Here is a 14796-nt window from a genome sequence, read left to right as displayed (position 1 = left end):
CAATCAGAAGTACTTAAGAGGCCAATGCTTGATGCTGCCCACATAGGATCCAGCTCTGTGGGTACTGAGCACCCCTAATATTAAGCAAACTTCTTCATTATATCCGTGGAGGGATAATTATATTGCACTAGGCACCCCCAATCATTTTGAAATGTGGGAACTGATGTTGGTGCTTTTCATTATCAACTCCTGTGTGTTTATTGGCCTTATGTTTGTCTGGTTAACTGTGCTATGTCATGTGTGGGTGTAAGCTACGGAAACTGGCAAAGCAGGATGCAACTGCTAAAATTGTCACCATTTGCCTTTAATTATAAGTTTGCACAACAGACAGTATCATAAAAAGCTGACTGTATTATTCTATTTAATATTACAGTATTGTTTAAGGGCATTTTACAAAGCAGATCTCCCATTGCCTATGGCTTCCTGTAGTATTTTGTAGCTGAAAAGTGCCTTTAGAAAGAAAAAAGCAGGCGTTTTTTGTCTGAAACATGAACTTTGGTGTTTTTGCTTTTTAAAAATTACATGGCACCCTAACCCAGGCCAGCTTATAGAAACATAGAAATATGATGGCAGATAAAGGCCAAATGGCCCGTCTAGTCTGCCCATCCACAGTAACCGTTATCTCTTTCTCTCTCTCTCTTTCTCTCTCTCTCTCTCTCTCTCTCTCTCTCTCTCTCTCTCTCTCTCTCTCTCTCTCTCTCTCTCTCTGAGAGATCCCACGTGCCTATCCCAGGCTTTCTTGAACTCAGTCTGTCTCCACCACCTCTTCCAGGAGACTGTTCCATGCATCTACCACCCTTTCTGTAAAAAAGTATTTCCTTAGATTACTCCAAAGCCTTTCACCTCTTAACTTCATCCTATGCCTTCTCATTCCAAAGCTTCCTTTCAAATGAAAGAGACTTGACTCGTGCATTTATGCCACGAAAGTATTTAAACGTCTCTATCATATCTCCTCTCTCCCGCCTTTCCTCCAAAGTATACATATTGAGATCTTTAAGTCTGTCCCCGTATGCCTTATGATGAAGACCACACACATTTTAGTAGCCTTCCTCTGGTCCGACTCCATCCTTTTAATATATTTTTGAAGGTACGGCTTCCAGGAGTGTACACAATACAGGGGCATCAATATCTCCTTTTTCCTACTGGCCATACCTCTCCCTATGCACCCTAGCATCCTTCTAGCTTTGAACAGAAGAATTAATGGAAGGCAAAGAGCACTTTTAGTTTAGCCCTAAGTCTCTAAAATAGCAGAGCTTCCATTCTGTCTGGTGCAAGCTTGTTTTATAGGAAACTTCCATCCAGAAACCTATCTTTTTGAGGATACTTTTAAATCTTAAATTCTAGATCTCTTATGATCGTAACCTTGTCAATTTTAAACAAATTTACTATAATAAATACATTTAATGACAGTGTTTCTTGTCCCTTGACAAGTGTGGGAACCACTGTCTGTTGTTCCCCAATGCCGCAGGATTGCAAAACATGAGTCGTGTCAATAGAAATGTCCCCTACCTGAGAAAGTCCAAGTCAATTAAGCAGTTATTGACTTTTCCGAGTTCATTCAAATTTATGAGACATTGCTATTTAAACGTTTTTCTATGGAAGCTTAAAGTAATGGAGGGATTGGTGAAGAAATGATATGTAAATCCCTAGTGATTATGAAAGTTTGAATCGCAAACGGGTAGCATCACTGAGATCCCTGAAGAAAACTGAAGTTTGTTGAATGGATGCTTTGTGAGTTGATTGATTGTACGAGTTTTGCTAGCAGGATCAACTTTGGATTAATATATTATGGAGTGGACATTTTGTTTGGATTTCAATGTTTAAAATAATGGCATATATGGACATAAGAAGAAAGGAAAAGGTCTTAACAAAGTCTCTCGCCCACAACAGTGAGTAACTGCCAGTTTTCACTGTATTAATAGTTTGTATTGCCTGTGTGGTGCTCCTCCTTTTAATTAATTTTGCTCATTTTGTGGAGTTCCCCCAAAGAAGATCATGGTGATTGGAATGCTTTATTAAGAGAATAATGAACATCGGGAATTAAGAGAGCTGCGCCAACACTGGAGTCTTCGAAAGACCATTAAGACAAGAGTTGCCGCTTTGGACTTTTGAATATTATTCAAAAAAGATTATGTAATGTTTTAGATAAGAACATTAGATGTGTTTTGTAACAATTTGAAGGTGAAACATCCTGATTAGTAGAGATAGATGGTGGGGACATATGAGTATAGATTAGATCTCAGGATGGGGATCTGAAATAATTGGACATTATATGAGATCTTATGATCTGATTGCTTAAAGATATATAATGTCCCCTCTGTTTAAGTTGTTTGCATATGATAGATGGTTGCCTCTGCCCTTTTTCTTTGAGATTAATATATGCATATAGGGCCAAATTCAGGGAATGATGCTGAAAGGACACAAAAGATAGTGACACAAAGGACTGCTTATACAAAGCCGCGCTAGCGGATTTAGTGCGCATGACTTTTAATCACGCGCTAACCCCCGCGCTGGCCGAAAAATTACTGCCTGCTCAAAAGGAGGTGATAGCGGCTAGCATGGCAGGCAGCTTAGCATGCATTATTACGTGCATTAAACCGCTAGTGCGCCTTTGTAAAAGGAGCCCAAAGTCCCCATGAAGGCAAGAATCACGGAAATAAAGAAGTGGGAGAAACCGAGATGTTTTCTGGTAGGATCTTTATTCAAAGAAACAATTCTCATAAAACTCAACACTGACAGTGTTTCGACGCCACAAAGGTGCCTTCTTCAGGAGTCTATAAACAAATGAACACACATGGACATCTGAGAAGAAACACAATTATATCTGGATGCATAAATTTAAAATATCAATGTGAAAATAAAACACTAAAATACATCAAAATAAAATATACAATCATACACTATTTTAAAATCATACATTATTAAAAAACAATCATAAAATCACACTTTTTTTTTTTTAAGGAGGAAGATACAAGACCACAAGAAAACACCAAGTATACCTAGTGAAGTGGTAATTATAAACTAGAGAAAAGGAAAGCACCTCTAGTGATAAAAAATATCAATGTACCAAAATAATTCATTCCTTCATGTTTTACATTTAGGCATTCAGATATAATTGTGTTTGTTCTCAGATGGAGTGTGTGGCGCAGTGGTTAAAGCTACAGCCTCAGCACCCTGGGGTTGTGGGTTCAACCCCATCCTGCTCCTTGTGACCCTGGGCAAGTCACTTATTCCCCCCCCCCCATAGTACATTAGATAGATTGTGAGCCCAACAGAACAGAGAGGGGGAAAATGCTTGAGTACCTGAATAAATTAATGTAAACCATTCTGAGCTCTCTTGGGAGAACAGTATAGAAAATTGAATAAATAAAATAAGTTTCTACCACATGCCCTCCCGGCATTTAATTGCTCCCTGTATTTCCAAGTAAGGATTTACTAAGTTGCTGCTTAGTAATTAGGGTTTTTAAAAAATTCTTGTTTGAGTCACCCCTCTAAAGAGGGATTATGGATTAATCCCTCTTAATTCATCACTGTTTATTTCCCTTTTCAAACTGATAATAAAGATTGCCGTCTGTATTTAATTAGCAGAATGCAAATATATAGGTTTGCAAAATTGTTGACATATATGTATAAATATCAGCACTTATATGTGGAATTGCCAAAATTTCTTCCATTGATTTTTCTCACGTTTCTCACAACTGTTCCTGCTGCATTTGCCGGCAAGTACATGAAAACTCCTGCAAGTATTTTAGAAAAGGTTCAAGTCGGTAGATCTTATATCACTGCAAGTGAGCATGTCCCGATCCAATCTCTGTGTTCTGTGTAAAGTGGGGCTCATGGCATTTTTTTAAAAAAATTGAACTTTCAAAACATCTTATACAATCCACAAAACAGTAAAGAAAATGGAGATCATTATTACTTCTGTCAAAGGAAAAATTACTAAAAATTTTTAAAGAATATTCATCAAGTCCTCTTCAATGGAGGAGTCTTTCTTAAATTTAAAGGAAAATAAAATAATAACTGGATCAAAAGATCCTAAAGATTATCAGCATTACTAATTAGCTTTATTCCACTCAGGACTGTACATTCTCATGGGCTTTTAGAAATCATTTATTATATTATTGTCTCTTGATACTTCAGTTTTGGAGATCCATTTGGGATCAGGCGAACAAAGTAATGGAAAATCCAGTGGCACTAACATACGACACTGTGTTATTTGGCACTTTGATGAGAGCTAAAAGCCAAATATTATCTCACAATAATAAACTTCTCTTTATTATGACAGGGGTTGCCATACAGCTTATTCTAAGGAATTGGAAAAACTGGGATCGCTTGAACTATACCTTTTGGTGGGAGTCTCTGTGTCATGTTTTTAAAATGGAATGTATTATGGCTATACAACAGGAACATTATAAGAAGTTTCTGAATATTTGGGAGCCATTGATAAAATTTTGCAAAGAGTGATTGTTGATTTTGCCTTTGACCATGCACGTCCAGGGTGGGTGGGAGGGGGGATTGGAAAATATTTTTAATTTTTTAATTTGAGTGCAATTTTTGAATATGAATATAGGGGGGGATATATCTATTTGTTATAGATTACAATTTTAATTGAATTTAGGTGCTATTATAGTGTAATATGATTGTATAATATGTTGCACTTATTTTTGGCTTCAAAATGAATAAAGAATTAAAAAAAAAAAAAAAAAGAAATCATTCTAATTGTAGTGGGTCCCAAAATACAAAATCATTATTCTGAAAATTCAATATACATTTGCAGGGGAATTTTAGAAAAAATGTAGCTTTAAGGGTAACCACTCAAACCCCCTCTTTTACTACGGTGCGCTAACCAATTAGTACACGCTAATTGAATTAGCACTCGCTAAATGCTAACGCATCCATAGATTAACATTCACGCGTTAGCATTTAACACGCGCTAAATTGATTAGCGTGCGCTAATCGATTAGCGCACCTTTAGTAAAAGAGGGCCTAGGTTTCCGCCTGAGTTGAGTTGAGTTGCCATGGCTACGTCAGGGAATATCATTACCTTAGCTCTTGGCTCCTGGCATTTTTTAGCAGCAGAATCTTGCAATCTTGCAATCTTATGCAGAGATTGTGTTGACATCTGGAGCAACATTATATAGTTATAGTTTATTATTTATATTCTACTTTTATTCAAAGCAGATTACAATCTTGCAATCTTGCAATCTTATGCAGAGATTGTGTTGACATCTGGAGCAACATTATATAGTTATAGTTTATTATTTATATTCTACTTTTATTCAAAGCAGATTACAGTAAAACATACACAATTAAAACACAATACAAGTTCAACAAAGCTCAAACGTCACAAATATTAGAGCAAATATTTCATTTGGCACAAAAAGATGACACTTAAAGAGGTTTTTATTTTTTTTTTTTAATTGACGCAAGTCTTTCTGCTGCTGAAGAGACACTGGAAATTTAAGAATAGCCTTACTGGGTCAGACCAATCCAGGTCACTAGTACCTGGCCAAAACCCAAGGTGTAGCAATATTCCATGCTACCAATACAGGGCAAGCAGTGGCTTCCCCCATGTCTTTCTCAATAACAGACTATGGACTTTTCCTCCAGGAACTTATTCAAACCTTTCTTAAAACCAGCTACGCTATCCGCTCTTACCACTTCCTCTGGCAACGCGTTTCAGAGCTTAACTATTCTCTGAGTGAAAAAAATTTCCTCCTATTGGTTTTAAAAGTATTTCCCTGTAACTTCATTGAGTGTCCCCTACTCTTTGTAATTTTGACGGAGCAAAAAATCGATCCACTTGTACCCGTGTTATGGTACAACCCCACTCGCACCCTCCGCTCAAAGTCAGAGATACGCCTATGCACCCTCCCCGGAAGATCCCTGCTCACAGAAACTGCCCACAAACGATCCTACAGCCACTTCATTCCACACCTCTGGAACCAACTCCCCCCCCAACTTAGACAACAGAACTCATTATTAACATTCCATAAATCGGTAAAGACCCTCCTCTTCAACTAAAGATCTCCTCTGTCTTCTCCCCCCTTAGGCCCACCCTCCACTCTCCTATCACCTTCCCGAACTTCCAGTATGACCCTCTCTTCTCTATCCACTAACAAATTGTACCTAAACGCTTATAACTTTCCTTAAACTAAACTACTGTATTTCCCCCTTCTCTCTTTCTGCTTACTCTCCTTGTATTTAATTCTCTCCAAAAACTATAAATCCAATCCCTAAACCTGTTGTACTACTTATATGTCTAGTTACTCCCCACTGTGTATGTTCATTTGTAAACCGTTCTGAGCTATTGGGAGGACGGGATAAAAATCTAAATAAATAAATAAATAAATAAACACTGCATTGATAAAAACCATGATTTTTTTCTCATTGAGAGCGATAATTATAGAAGTAGTAAGCCGGAATAAAAGAGGAGGTGATTTTAGACGCTATTTGGCTCAGCATGAACAACGTTGGATTAATCGTCTAGCTACAATAGACCCAGAAGGTCTGAATAAGAATTTAGAATGGCAACACTTCTATTAATTTTAAGAAGGACTAGTAGGGAGTATGGGTATAATACTGAGTTAAAAGCCTCCCTATTATGAGATGACTTTAGGGAGGCGTTACGTCAGCACGTTGTAGAGCATGCTGACGTAAGAACATAAAATGAACGCTGGCGCCATTTTGCCGATGTTGGAGAATTATTGGCAGTTGAGAGTAGGAACGTAAGTGATATTTTGGGTAGCCTAAAAATGGTTTTGTTTAATACTAATGAGTTTCTTTATTGTAGATGTCCTGATGCCTTGACACTGGCCCTGAAGCAGTGGATAGCGAATAAACTCCACGAAATGCTGGCTGCGTCAGCACTATAAGACAGGCACTATAAGTCAAATAATGGGAAGAATAATGAACAGACGCTGACTGAGATAAGTAACCAGTTGTCAATTATTTTTCAAACCAAGGGAGTAATGCATCTCTAGTGACTTTAAACGCTAAATGATATTTTAAAATAGGGTTTAATTTATATATAAAAAAAGTAAAAAAGCAAGAATAATTAAAGCATTGAAAGTAATATAAATTTCAGATTTTTCTGGCCAATGACTGGAGCATGGAACAGATAAAACTACGCTGATAGCTCAGTCTATGATAAGACTGTGCGTAGGCTCCAATTCTGAGGCCTTTTCCTGAATAGAGAATAGTTATTCTATGGAGTAGAATTTTGTAGATGCATCTCCTATATTGAGTGGAAAACGGTATATTGTTTATTTGGACCACTCTGGGTGACATATATATTATGCTGCATAGGTGGAGCAGATTGTACTTTGAAACAATGTTGTCATACAATCAGTATATTTCATTATTTTTTCAGTAGTCTCCTCTATTCAGTCTCTGAAAAGGCCATCCCCTGTACAATGTGGCCCCAATTCTATAAAGGGCACCTAAATCATGCCTAACGCTGAGCGGGACTTAGGCGTCCAAACTAAGTGGTTAATGAGCCATTTAAGGGTCTTAACGAGTAATAATTGGCACTTAGTTGTACAAAGGATGTGGACATCACTTTGTAGGCATGTCCATATTTCAGTGGACGCCCATTGGGAAAGCTTGCGCCTAACAGAATATAGGTGTAGGCGTGGAATGGGCGTGGTCTGGGCAAGGCTTAAATATGGGTGTCTGTTGATTCATTTGCATACCGCTGAGCAACCTAGGGCATCCATCTCATACCTACATTGTAGGTGAATGAAAACCAGGTCTACTTTTGAGCATTGTTTGGGCTTCAGATAGATGTGAGTTCTATGGACGGAACTTAGGCACAGTCTGGATGTCCTTAATGCGATCTGCTAAATAGTTTGCTGGGTTATTATTTTTGCTTTATTAAGCTCAAAATACATTTAATAAGCCACCACATAAACAGGGCACATCAATACCGATATATTGCATGCAAAACTTTCTATTTTTGTGGACAAACAGCAATGCTATTTGCTAATTAAAGGAAAGAGTCCATTAACTGAAGCACAGGACATGAAAAAAACACACAGCTTTTTGTTTCTTGCTAAAAAGCTACCCTGTTTCTGCACATGCTGTCCCTGGCTAGGTGTTAGGGCAGTAATGTGAGTGTCAGACGGAAAAAGAAAAATAATTGCAATAGAAGTTTTAGGTGATGAAAAGTTTTCTATAGTAGGGTTGAAGTAGGAAAGCAACTGGCAGAGGCGGCTATCTAGCCCAGCCAGCAAGCCAAGGGCCTGGGACAAGGATCCTAATGCAGGACTCCCCGTCCTGTGGGAAAAGAGAGCCCCAAAAAGGCACAAAACACAAACAGGGCTTGTAGCAGGTGTTTATAACTGAAGTTTGTTGGACTGTGAAAATAAAGTGAAACCTGCTGTGAGCTGCACGAATGCAATGGTGCCATGAACACGTATATATGATATAGTAAGACAGTGCCTTGTTATTTAACACAGAAACATAGAAACATGATGGCAGATAAAGGCCAAATGGTGGCTGGAAGAAAGACAAATAATGTTGTGTTCTTTTGCTTGTGAATAAAACCCCTCAGAGACTTTTTTGGGGGAGAAACACTAAAGAATCCTGGCTTAATTCCCACTGGCATTCCAAAGGCACTAAATAATCCGCTTGTGGTCCAGGTGAGGCCTTGCCCAGCTAGTGCATTCATGTCCAGCCACAAAATAGAAAGTAGTAAGGGGAAGCATTATGTTCCGCTCTTCTCTTTTTCATTTGGAGTGTTTTAATGGATGGGGAATGTCTGCACAAGTAGACGTGCAGAATTTCTATTCAGGTTCTTCTCCATGCTGAGTCATTTTGGGTCACACCTATATAAGAGAATTGGTTGAATGATAGCCTCATTCTAATAAAAACTTTACTAGAGGATTTAACTGGCCAGAGATTTCTTTATTGTACGCAGGATCCTCAGAGCTTTACTGTAGCATATTTCTGTTTAAACTTCCTAGATATTTCCCAGGTATGCACATCTTCTTGATTATTTAGGAAAGCACTGAATTGGTGTTGCGGGTCGTTTGGTTCATTTTGGAAAATGTATAATTCTTGAATTTTCCCACTTTTTTGTAGGGCCCGCAATTTGCAATAGGTCTCTAGCAGGTTCAGGTTCTCTTTCTGGGGCAAGGTATGCCTTTTTTGCTAGTAAATGCCTCAACCGTGAATGAATGTTATTCAGACGACGCATCAGAACAGCTCCATCTGATTTCTTTTGTCATGTTTATTTGGATTACTAGCTAACAGTTCTTAGCCCCTAGTAATTTAAAATGATGCTTAAACAAGGCACCACTGAGGAACAAAGGTAGAGCTGTACAGCTGATATTTGATCCCTGTTGCCTGTGATCAGAATTGTCTCTTTTTAACAGCAGACCCTTATTAGTGAGATAGCATCATGCTTATTGGCATACTGGAGCTTCAGCATCACATATTGTCATGGAAATTTACTCTTGACTTAAAGGTCACATCATGCTAAGAACTAAGGGCTAGATTCACTAAGCCCACCGATTGTGCCCCTACCAGTTTGCGACCCCGACCTGATTCACTAACCTTCCTCCTGATTCGATCCGCGCCCGATCCGATCCGCCCATGCAAATGAGGGGAAACGGCATGCAAAGTAGGAAGGCAGCGATTCACTAAACTGAAGAAGGAACACCGATTGGGCTGGCCGATCCAAAAACAAGCGACTGCTGAGGACCAGTCGCTCACGTCCATGCCGACTCTCCTGATTTCTGCTGCCCCGACTCTCCCGGCTCACACTGCAGGGAAGGACTCTCCTGCTCTCTGCCGCCCCGACTCTCCTGCTCTCTGCAGCCCTTCCCTGCAGTGCAAGCCCGTGGTTATAACCCTTGGGTTTAAAGCGGGGCTGCACTGCAGCGTATTCTGGATCAGACAGAACATGCCATAGTGCAGCCCCGCTTTAAACCTGCGGGTTAAAACCATGGGCTCGTGAGTGTAGGCAGGAGCCATGCTTTGATGTACGGTCCGGGCACCACAGGTCCCAGCTTCCAACACCCTTCCCATCACATCCAGAAGTTCTTTCATCACGAATCCTCTAGCATTTCCAGTTCAAGCAACCAGCAAAATTCCTGCACCCTGATGTGCCACGGAGATGCTTCTAAATTCTATGCTTATGAAGCCCTGCCAAAGCAAAGCATCTATGGTGCCCAGCAAGAGGCGAATGTGATGTAGTACCCAGAATGTAAATCATCTTCAAGCAGTAACAGTAGCGAGGGACAAGGCCTTCTAAATCAAATTCATCTCCCAGCCTCATGTTTCCTTGGATGAGACCACCCGAGTAAAAAAAAAAAAAAATTACAAAAAAGCACAGAGAGCAAGCTCATGCGCAGACCATCTACAGGCAAAGAAGATGGTCTGCACATGCGTCAGGATTGCTCTGCAGTGATCCGTGCGGTCAGTTTGGGGCGTGCCTCTGATCGGCATAATTTGCATGAGGACACGTTGTGGATCGGGCGCCCAGGAAGACTCGGCCACAGATCGCCCAATTTTGGGGGGTTAGTGAATCTAGGCCTAAGAACCTGCAATTCCAGAGGGTCTGTGAGCTGAGTACAGCAGTCATTGCATTACATTACATTTCTAGACCGCAAAACCTCTCAGATCAATGCAGTTTCTCAAAAAGTAAAAGTACTGGACAATCCCAGCGATCTACATCCATGTTTATAGCCAGAGAGGTATGGTATGTTTTCAAATGACAATGTATGTTTAAGCCAAATGAATACCTAAGATTTGCCTTTGGTTTCATATTGCCTGATGTGCCTTTTTAAGAGGTCATTTCAGACCAGCTGCAGGTACTTTTTATCCATGGATTTTATACCAATTTGCAGAGAAAAAGCATACAAATAGGGGAAATAATTATTTTCACTCAAAGCATAATTAAACTCTAGAATTTGTTGCCAAAGGATGTGGTAGCAGCAGTTAACTGTAGCTAGGTGTTAAAAAGGTTTAGTCAAATTCCTGGATGTAAAGTCTATAAACAATTATTAAGGTAGATCTGGTGAAAGCCATTACTTATTTCTGGCTAACAGTGTCTGGGAACCTCTGCACCTTCTTTTAGGCTGCATATTTTTTCCATAGAAAATAACATGTAGGGTTGAAATGTCTCCCCACCGGCTAGAGGGTGCAAATATAAGAGACACCATCAACAACGGCTATCGTATCAAGCAGCCATATGGGGTAAAGACCTAGAAAAACTAATTGCACACACAAACAACTATGAAGAATTCAGGAAACACCTAAAAACTTACCTATTCTTGAAATACCTAGGTAATGAACCGGAACATCAACCCCCCTCGTAACATCATCACATACCTGTACTTATAAACTGTTAACCTCAACCCCTAATCACTAACCATGAACACTCTATTCAATTTACGGAATATTTCTACTTCTGTGTAAGCAGCTTGGCACTTCTTGGCCTGCAGCACACATACTGTCGTAAACATTATTAATGTTATCAGATGTACACTGCTATACTCTTTAATTCGTTGTATGTACAGTTTCTCTTTATTGTATTTACAGTCTCTCGTTTTGTAAACCGCCTAGAAGTCGCAAGATTGCTGGCGGTATATAAGAATAAAGTTATTATTATTATTATTATTATTATAAATGGCAATTCATGAGCCAGAGTTATTAATATGCATGAATACAAATTGATATACTTTAAATACAACAGTGGAGCCTATTTATTAATTTTGGATTAACTGTAACATATTTTCATGAACATTAGCTCGTTAATACATATTATTAAATGAGGCCTTATGTGTTATTTTCCTCACTCAGCATAAGGTACTAAATAGAAATAAAAAGAAAAAAAAGGTGATATCTTTTTGGATTAAAGTAATACATTTTTGACAAACTTTGAAGGCAGAACCTGACCTGAAAAAGAAATAAAACAATTTAAAAAAAAAAGAAAATTATTCCTTTTTTATTGGACTAAGCACTTTTTTTTTACTAGCTTATTATATTTCTATATCCCTTACAAAGTGCACAAGCACAGCTACCAAATACACAAATATCAGGCCATTCTGGAGTAATCACTGAGGGGCCCACCCCACAGTAGCCAGAACCCCTGCGATCAGCCATAGAACCAGGAAAAGGCAGCACTAAAGTGTACAGAACCTGAGTTCTTTTATTTATACTTGGGGACCATGGGTTATTTTATATCAAGAAATGGAACTCCTCAGAAACCCCTAAAAAAAAAAAAGTCCTGCAGCAGGGAAGGACTGATAGACCAGTTCCGGATGCTAGGAGGGAAACTGAAGACCATAACGCTGAGGGTAGCGTTCTCGGAGATCCTGCCGGTACCCAGGGCTGACGAGAAGAGGCAGTCAGAGCTGCAAACACTCAACACGTGGATGAGGCGCTGGTGTGAGGAAGAAGGATTCCACTTCGTGCGCAACTGGCCGACGTTCTGGGGGAAGAACAAGCTATTCAGGAAGGATGGACTCCACCTCAGCGGCGACGGAACGAGGCTGCTTGCAAGCAGCATCAAGTGAGAAATTGAGAAGTTTTTAAACTAGGAAGAAGGGGAAAGCCGACAGTCCACCAAAAATCAATAGTTCGGGAACCGGTATATCCAGAGGATACCATGCAGGAAGATAGCGGATCATAGGCAAGACAGAAATCCTGACAGATCAAAAGGGACACAAGAGGGAAGGAAATGCAAGAAAGTAACAGGCCGCAAACTCAAGTGTATGTACACGAACACAAGGAGCCTAAGGAATAAGATAACCTCAACATCATCGGTATCATGGAAACATGGTGGAACGAGGAAAACGTCCTATACATCAAAGAGGGAATTGAGTCTACCGGAGAGAACACGCTGGAAATGAAAAATAAGGTAGAGTCTCTATGGGTCAAAATTCCAGGAACAAATGGAATGGAAATGAAGATTGCCATCTACTACCAACCCCCAGGACAGTCTGAAGAAATTGATGGAGAAATGACAGACGAGATTAAATGCAACTGCAAGGGAGGCAATGCAGTTATCATGAGTGACTTCAATTATCTGGGGATAGATTGGAACATAGGCATCTCCGGCTGCGTTAGGGAGACCAAGTTCCTGGATGCTGTAGGCGATTGCTTCCTGGAACAACTTGTCAAGGAAAAATACGAGAGGAAATGCAATTCTGGACTTAATTCTAAATGGAGTAAGAGGACCGACGCAAGGTGTAGAAGTAGAAGGAATGCTGGGAAGCAGTGATCACAATATGATACGCTTCAACCTGGACACAGGGGCAAAACATCGATCCAGAATGACAGCCACGGCACTGAACTTCCAAAAAGGGAATTTACATTACATTACATTACATTAGTGATTTCTATTCCACCATTACCTTGCGGTTCAAGGCGGATTACATCCAAACTAAAACAAGAATTACATTTCAACTTTGAAGTAATAGATTAAACGATGAGATAAAATTTTGAGAGAATTATGGGTTTTAGATAATGTTTGGTAACTAGAAAAATTAGAGAATACTAAGGGTTTATAGAGTGTTGGGGAATTACGAAGGGATGAGACTCATGGTGGAGAAGAAGATTAAGAAGAGGATAAGCACTGTAAAAAATACTAGAGCAAGCATGGTCCCTTTTTAAGGACACAGTCACCAAGGTGCAAAATCTATATATACCGTGTATCAACAAGGGATCCAAGAGGAAAAAGAACAAGGAACTGGAGTGGCTCACTGTAGCAGTGAAGGAAGCAATCAGAGACAAGAAGACTTCATTTAAGGAATTGATAAGGTAAAAAAACGGACAAAAACTGGAAAAAGCACAAACAATATCAAAGCAAGAGCCATAAATCCCCGGGAACGGCTGGCATCCATCCGAGAGTAATCAAGGAACTGAAAGGGGCTATAGCTGAATTAAGGATAAGAGCAACTAGGATAAGAGCAACTAGGATGATAAAAGGAATGGAGAACCTTTCATATGCCGAAAGGTTAGACAAACTGGGGCTCTTTACCCTGGAAAAGCGGAGACTGAGAGGAGACATGATACAGACATATAAAATCATGAAAGGCATGGAGAGGGACAGATTCTTCAGACTAGCGGGGACAACAAAAACAAGAGGTCACTCAGAAAAACTGAGAGGGGACAGATTCAAAACGAATGCAAGGAAGTTTTTCTTCACTCAGAGGGTGGTGGACACCTGGAACACGCTTCCAAAGGAGGTAATAGGACAGAGTACAATACTGGGTTTCAAAAAGGGACTGGATGACTTCCTGAAAGCGAAGGGGATTGCAGGGTATAGATAGAAGGTTACTCTACAGGACAAAAGCGAAAAGCATATGTGAGTTTTAGGGTAGGAGCACTATCAGGTCCTGGACCTGAGGGGCCGCCGTGTGAGCGGACTGCCGGGCACGATGGACCTCCGGTCTGACCCGACAGAGGCAAGTCTTATGTTCTTATGTTCTTAACTGCTTCAATTAATAGCCAATCTGTCGATCAAATCGGGAAGGATTCTGGAAGACTGGAAAGTGGCAAATGTTACGCCGATCTTCAAGAAAGGTTCGAGGGGAGATCCGGGAAACAACAGACCGGTGAGTCTGACCTCGGTATGGGGAAAGATGGTAGAGGTGCTGATAAAGGAAACATAGAAACATAGAAAAAAGCGGCAGAAAAGGGCTATAGCCCACCAAGTTTCCCCCCCTGAATTTACTCCCTTAAAGATTCCACGTGAGTATCCCATTTTTTCTTAAAATCCGTCACGCTGCTGGCCGTTATCACCTGGAGTGGGAGTCTGTTCCAATGATCCACCACTCTTTCGGT

This window comes from Geotrypetes seraphini, chromosome 1 (genome assembly GCF_902459505.1).
Source record: "Geotrypetes seraphini chromosome 1, aGeoSer1.1, whole genome shotgun sequence".
Classification (NCBI taxonomy): Eukaryota; Metazoa; Chordata; class Amphibia; order Gymnophiona; family Dermophiidae; genus Geotrypetes; species Geotrypetes seraphini.
The sequence above is the reverse complement of the archived record's forward strand: the minus strand, read 5'-3'. Positions refer to the sequence as shown.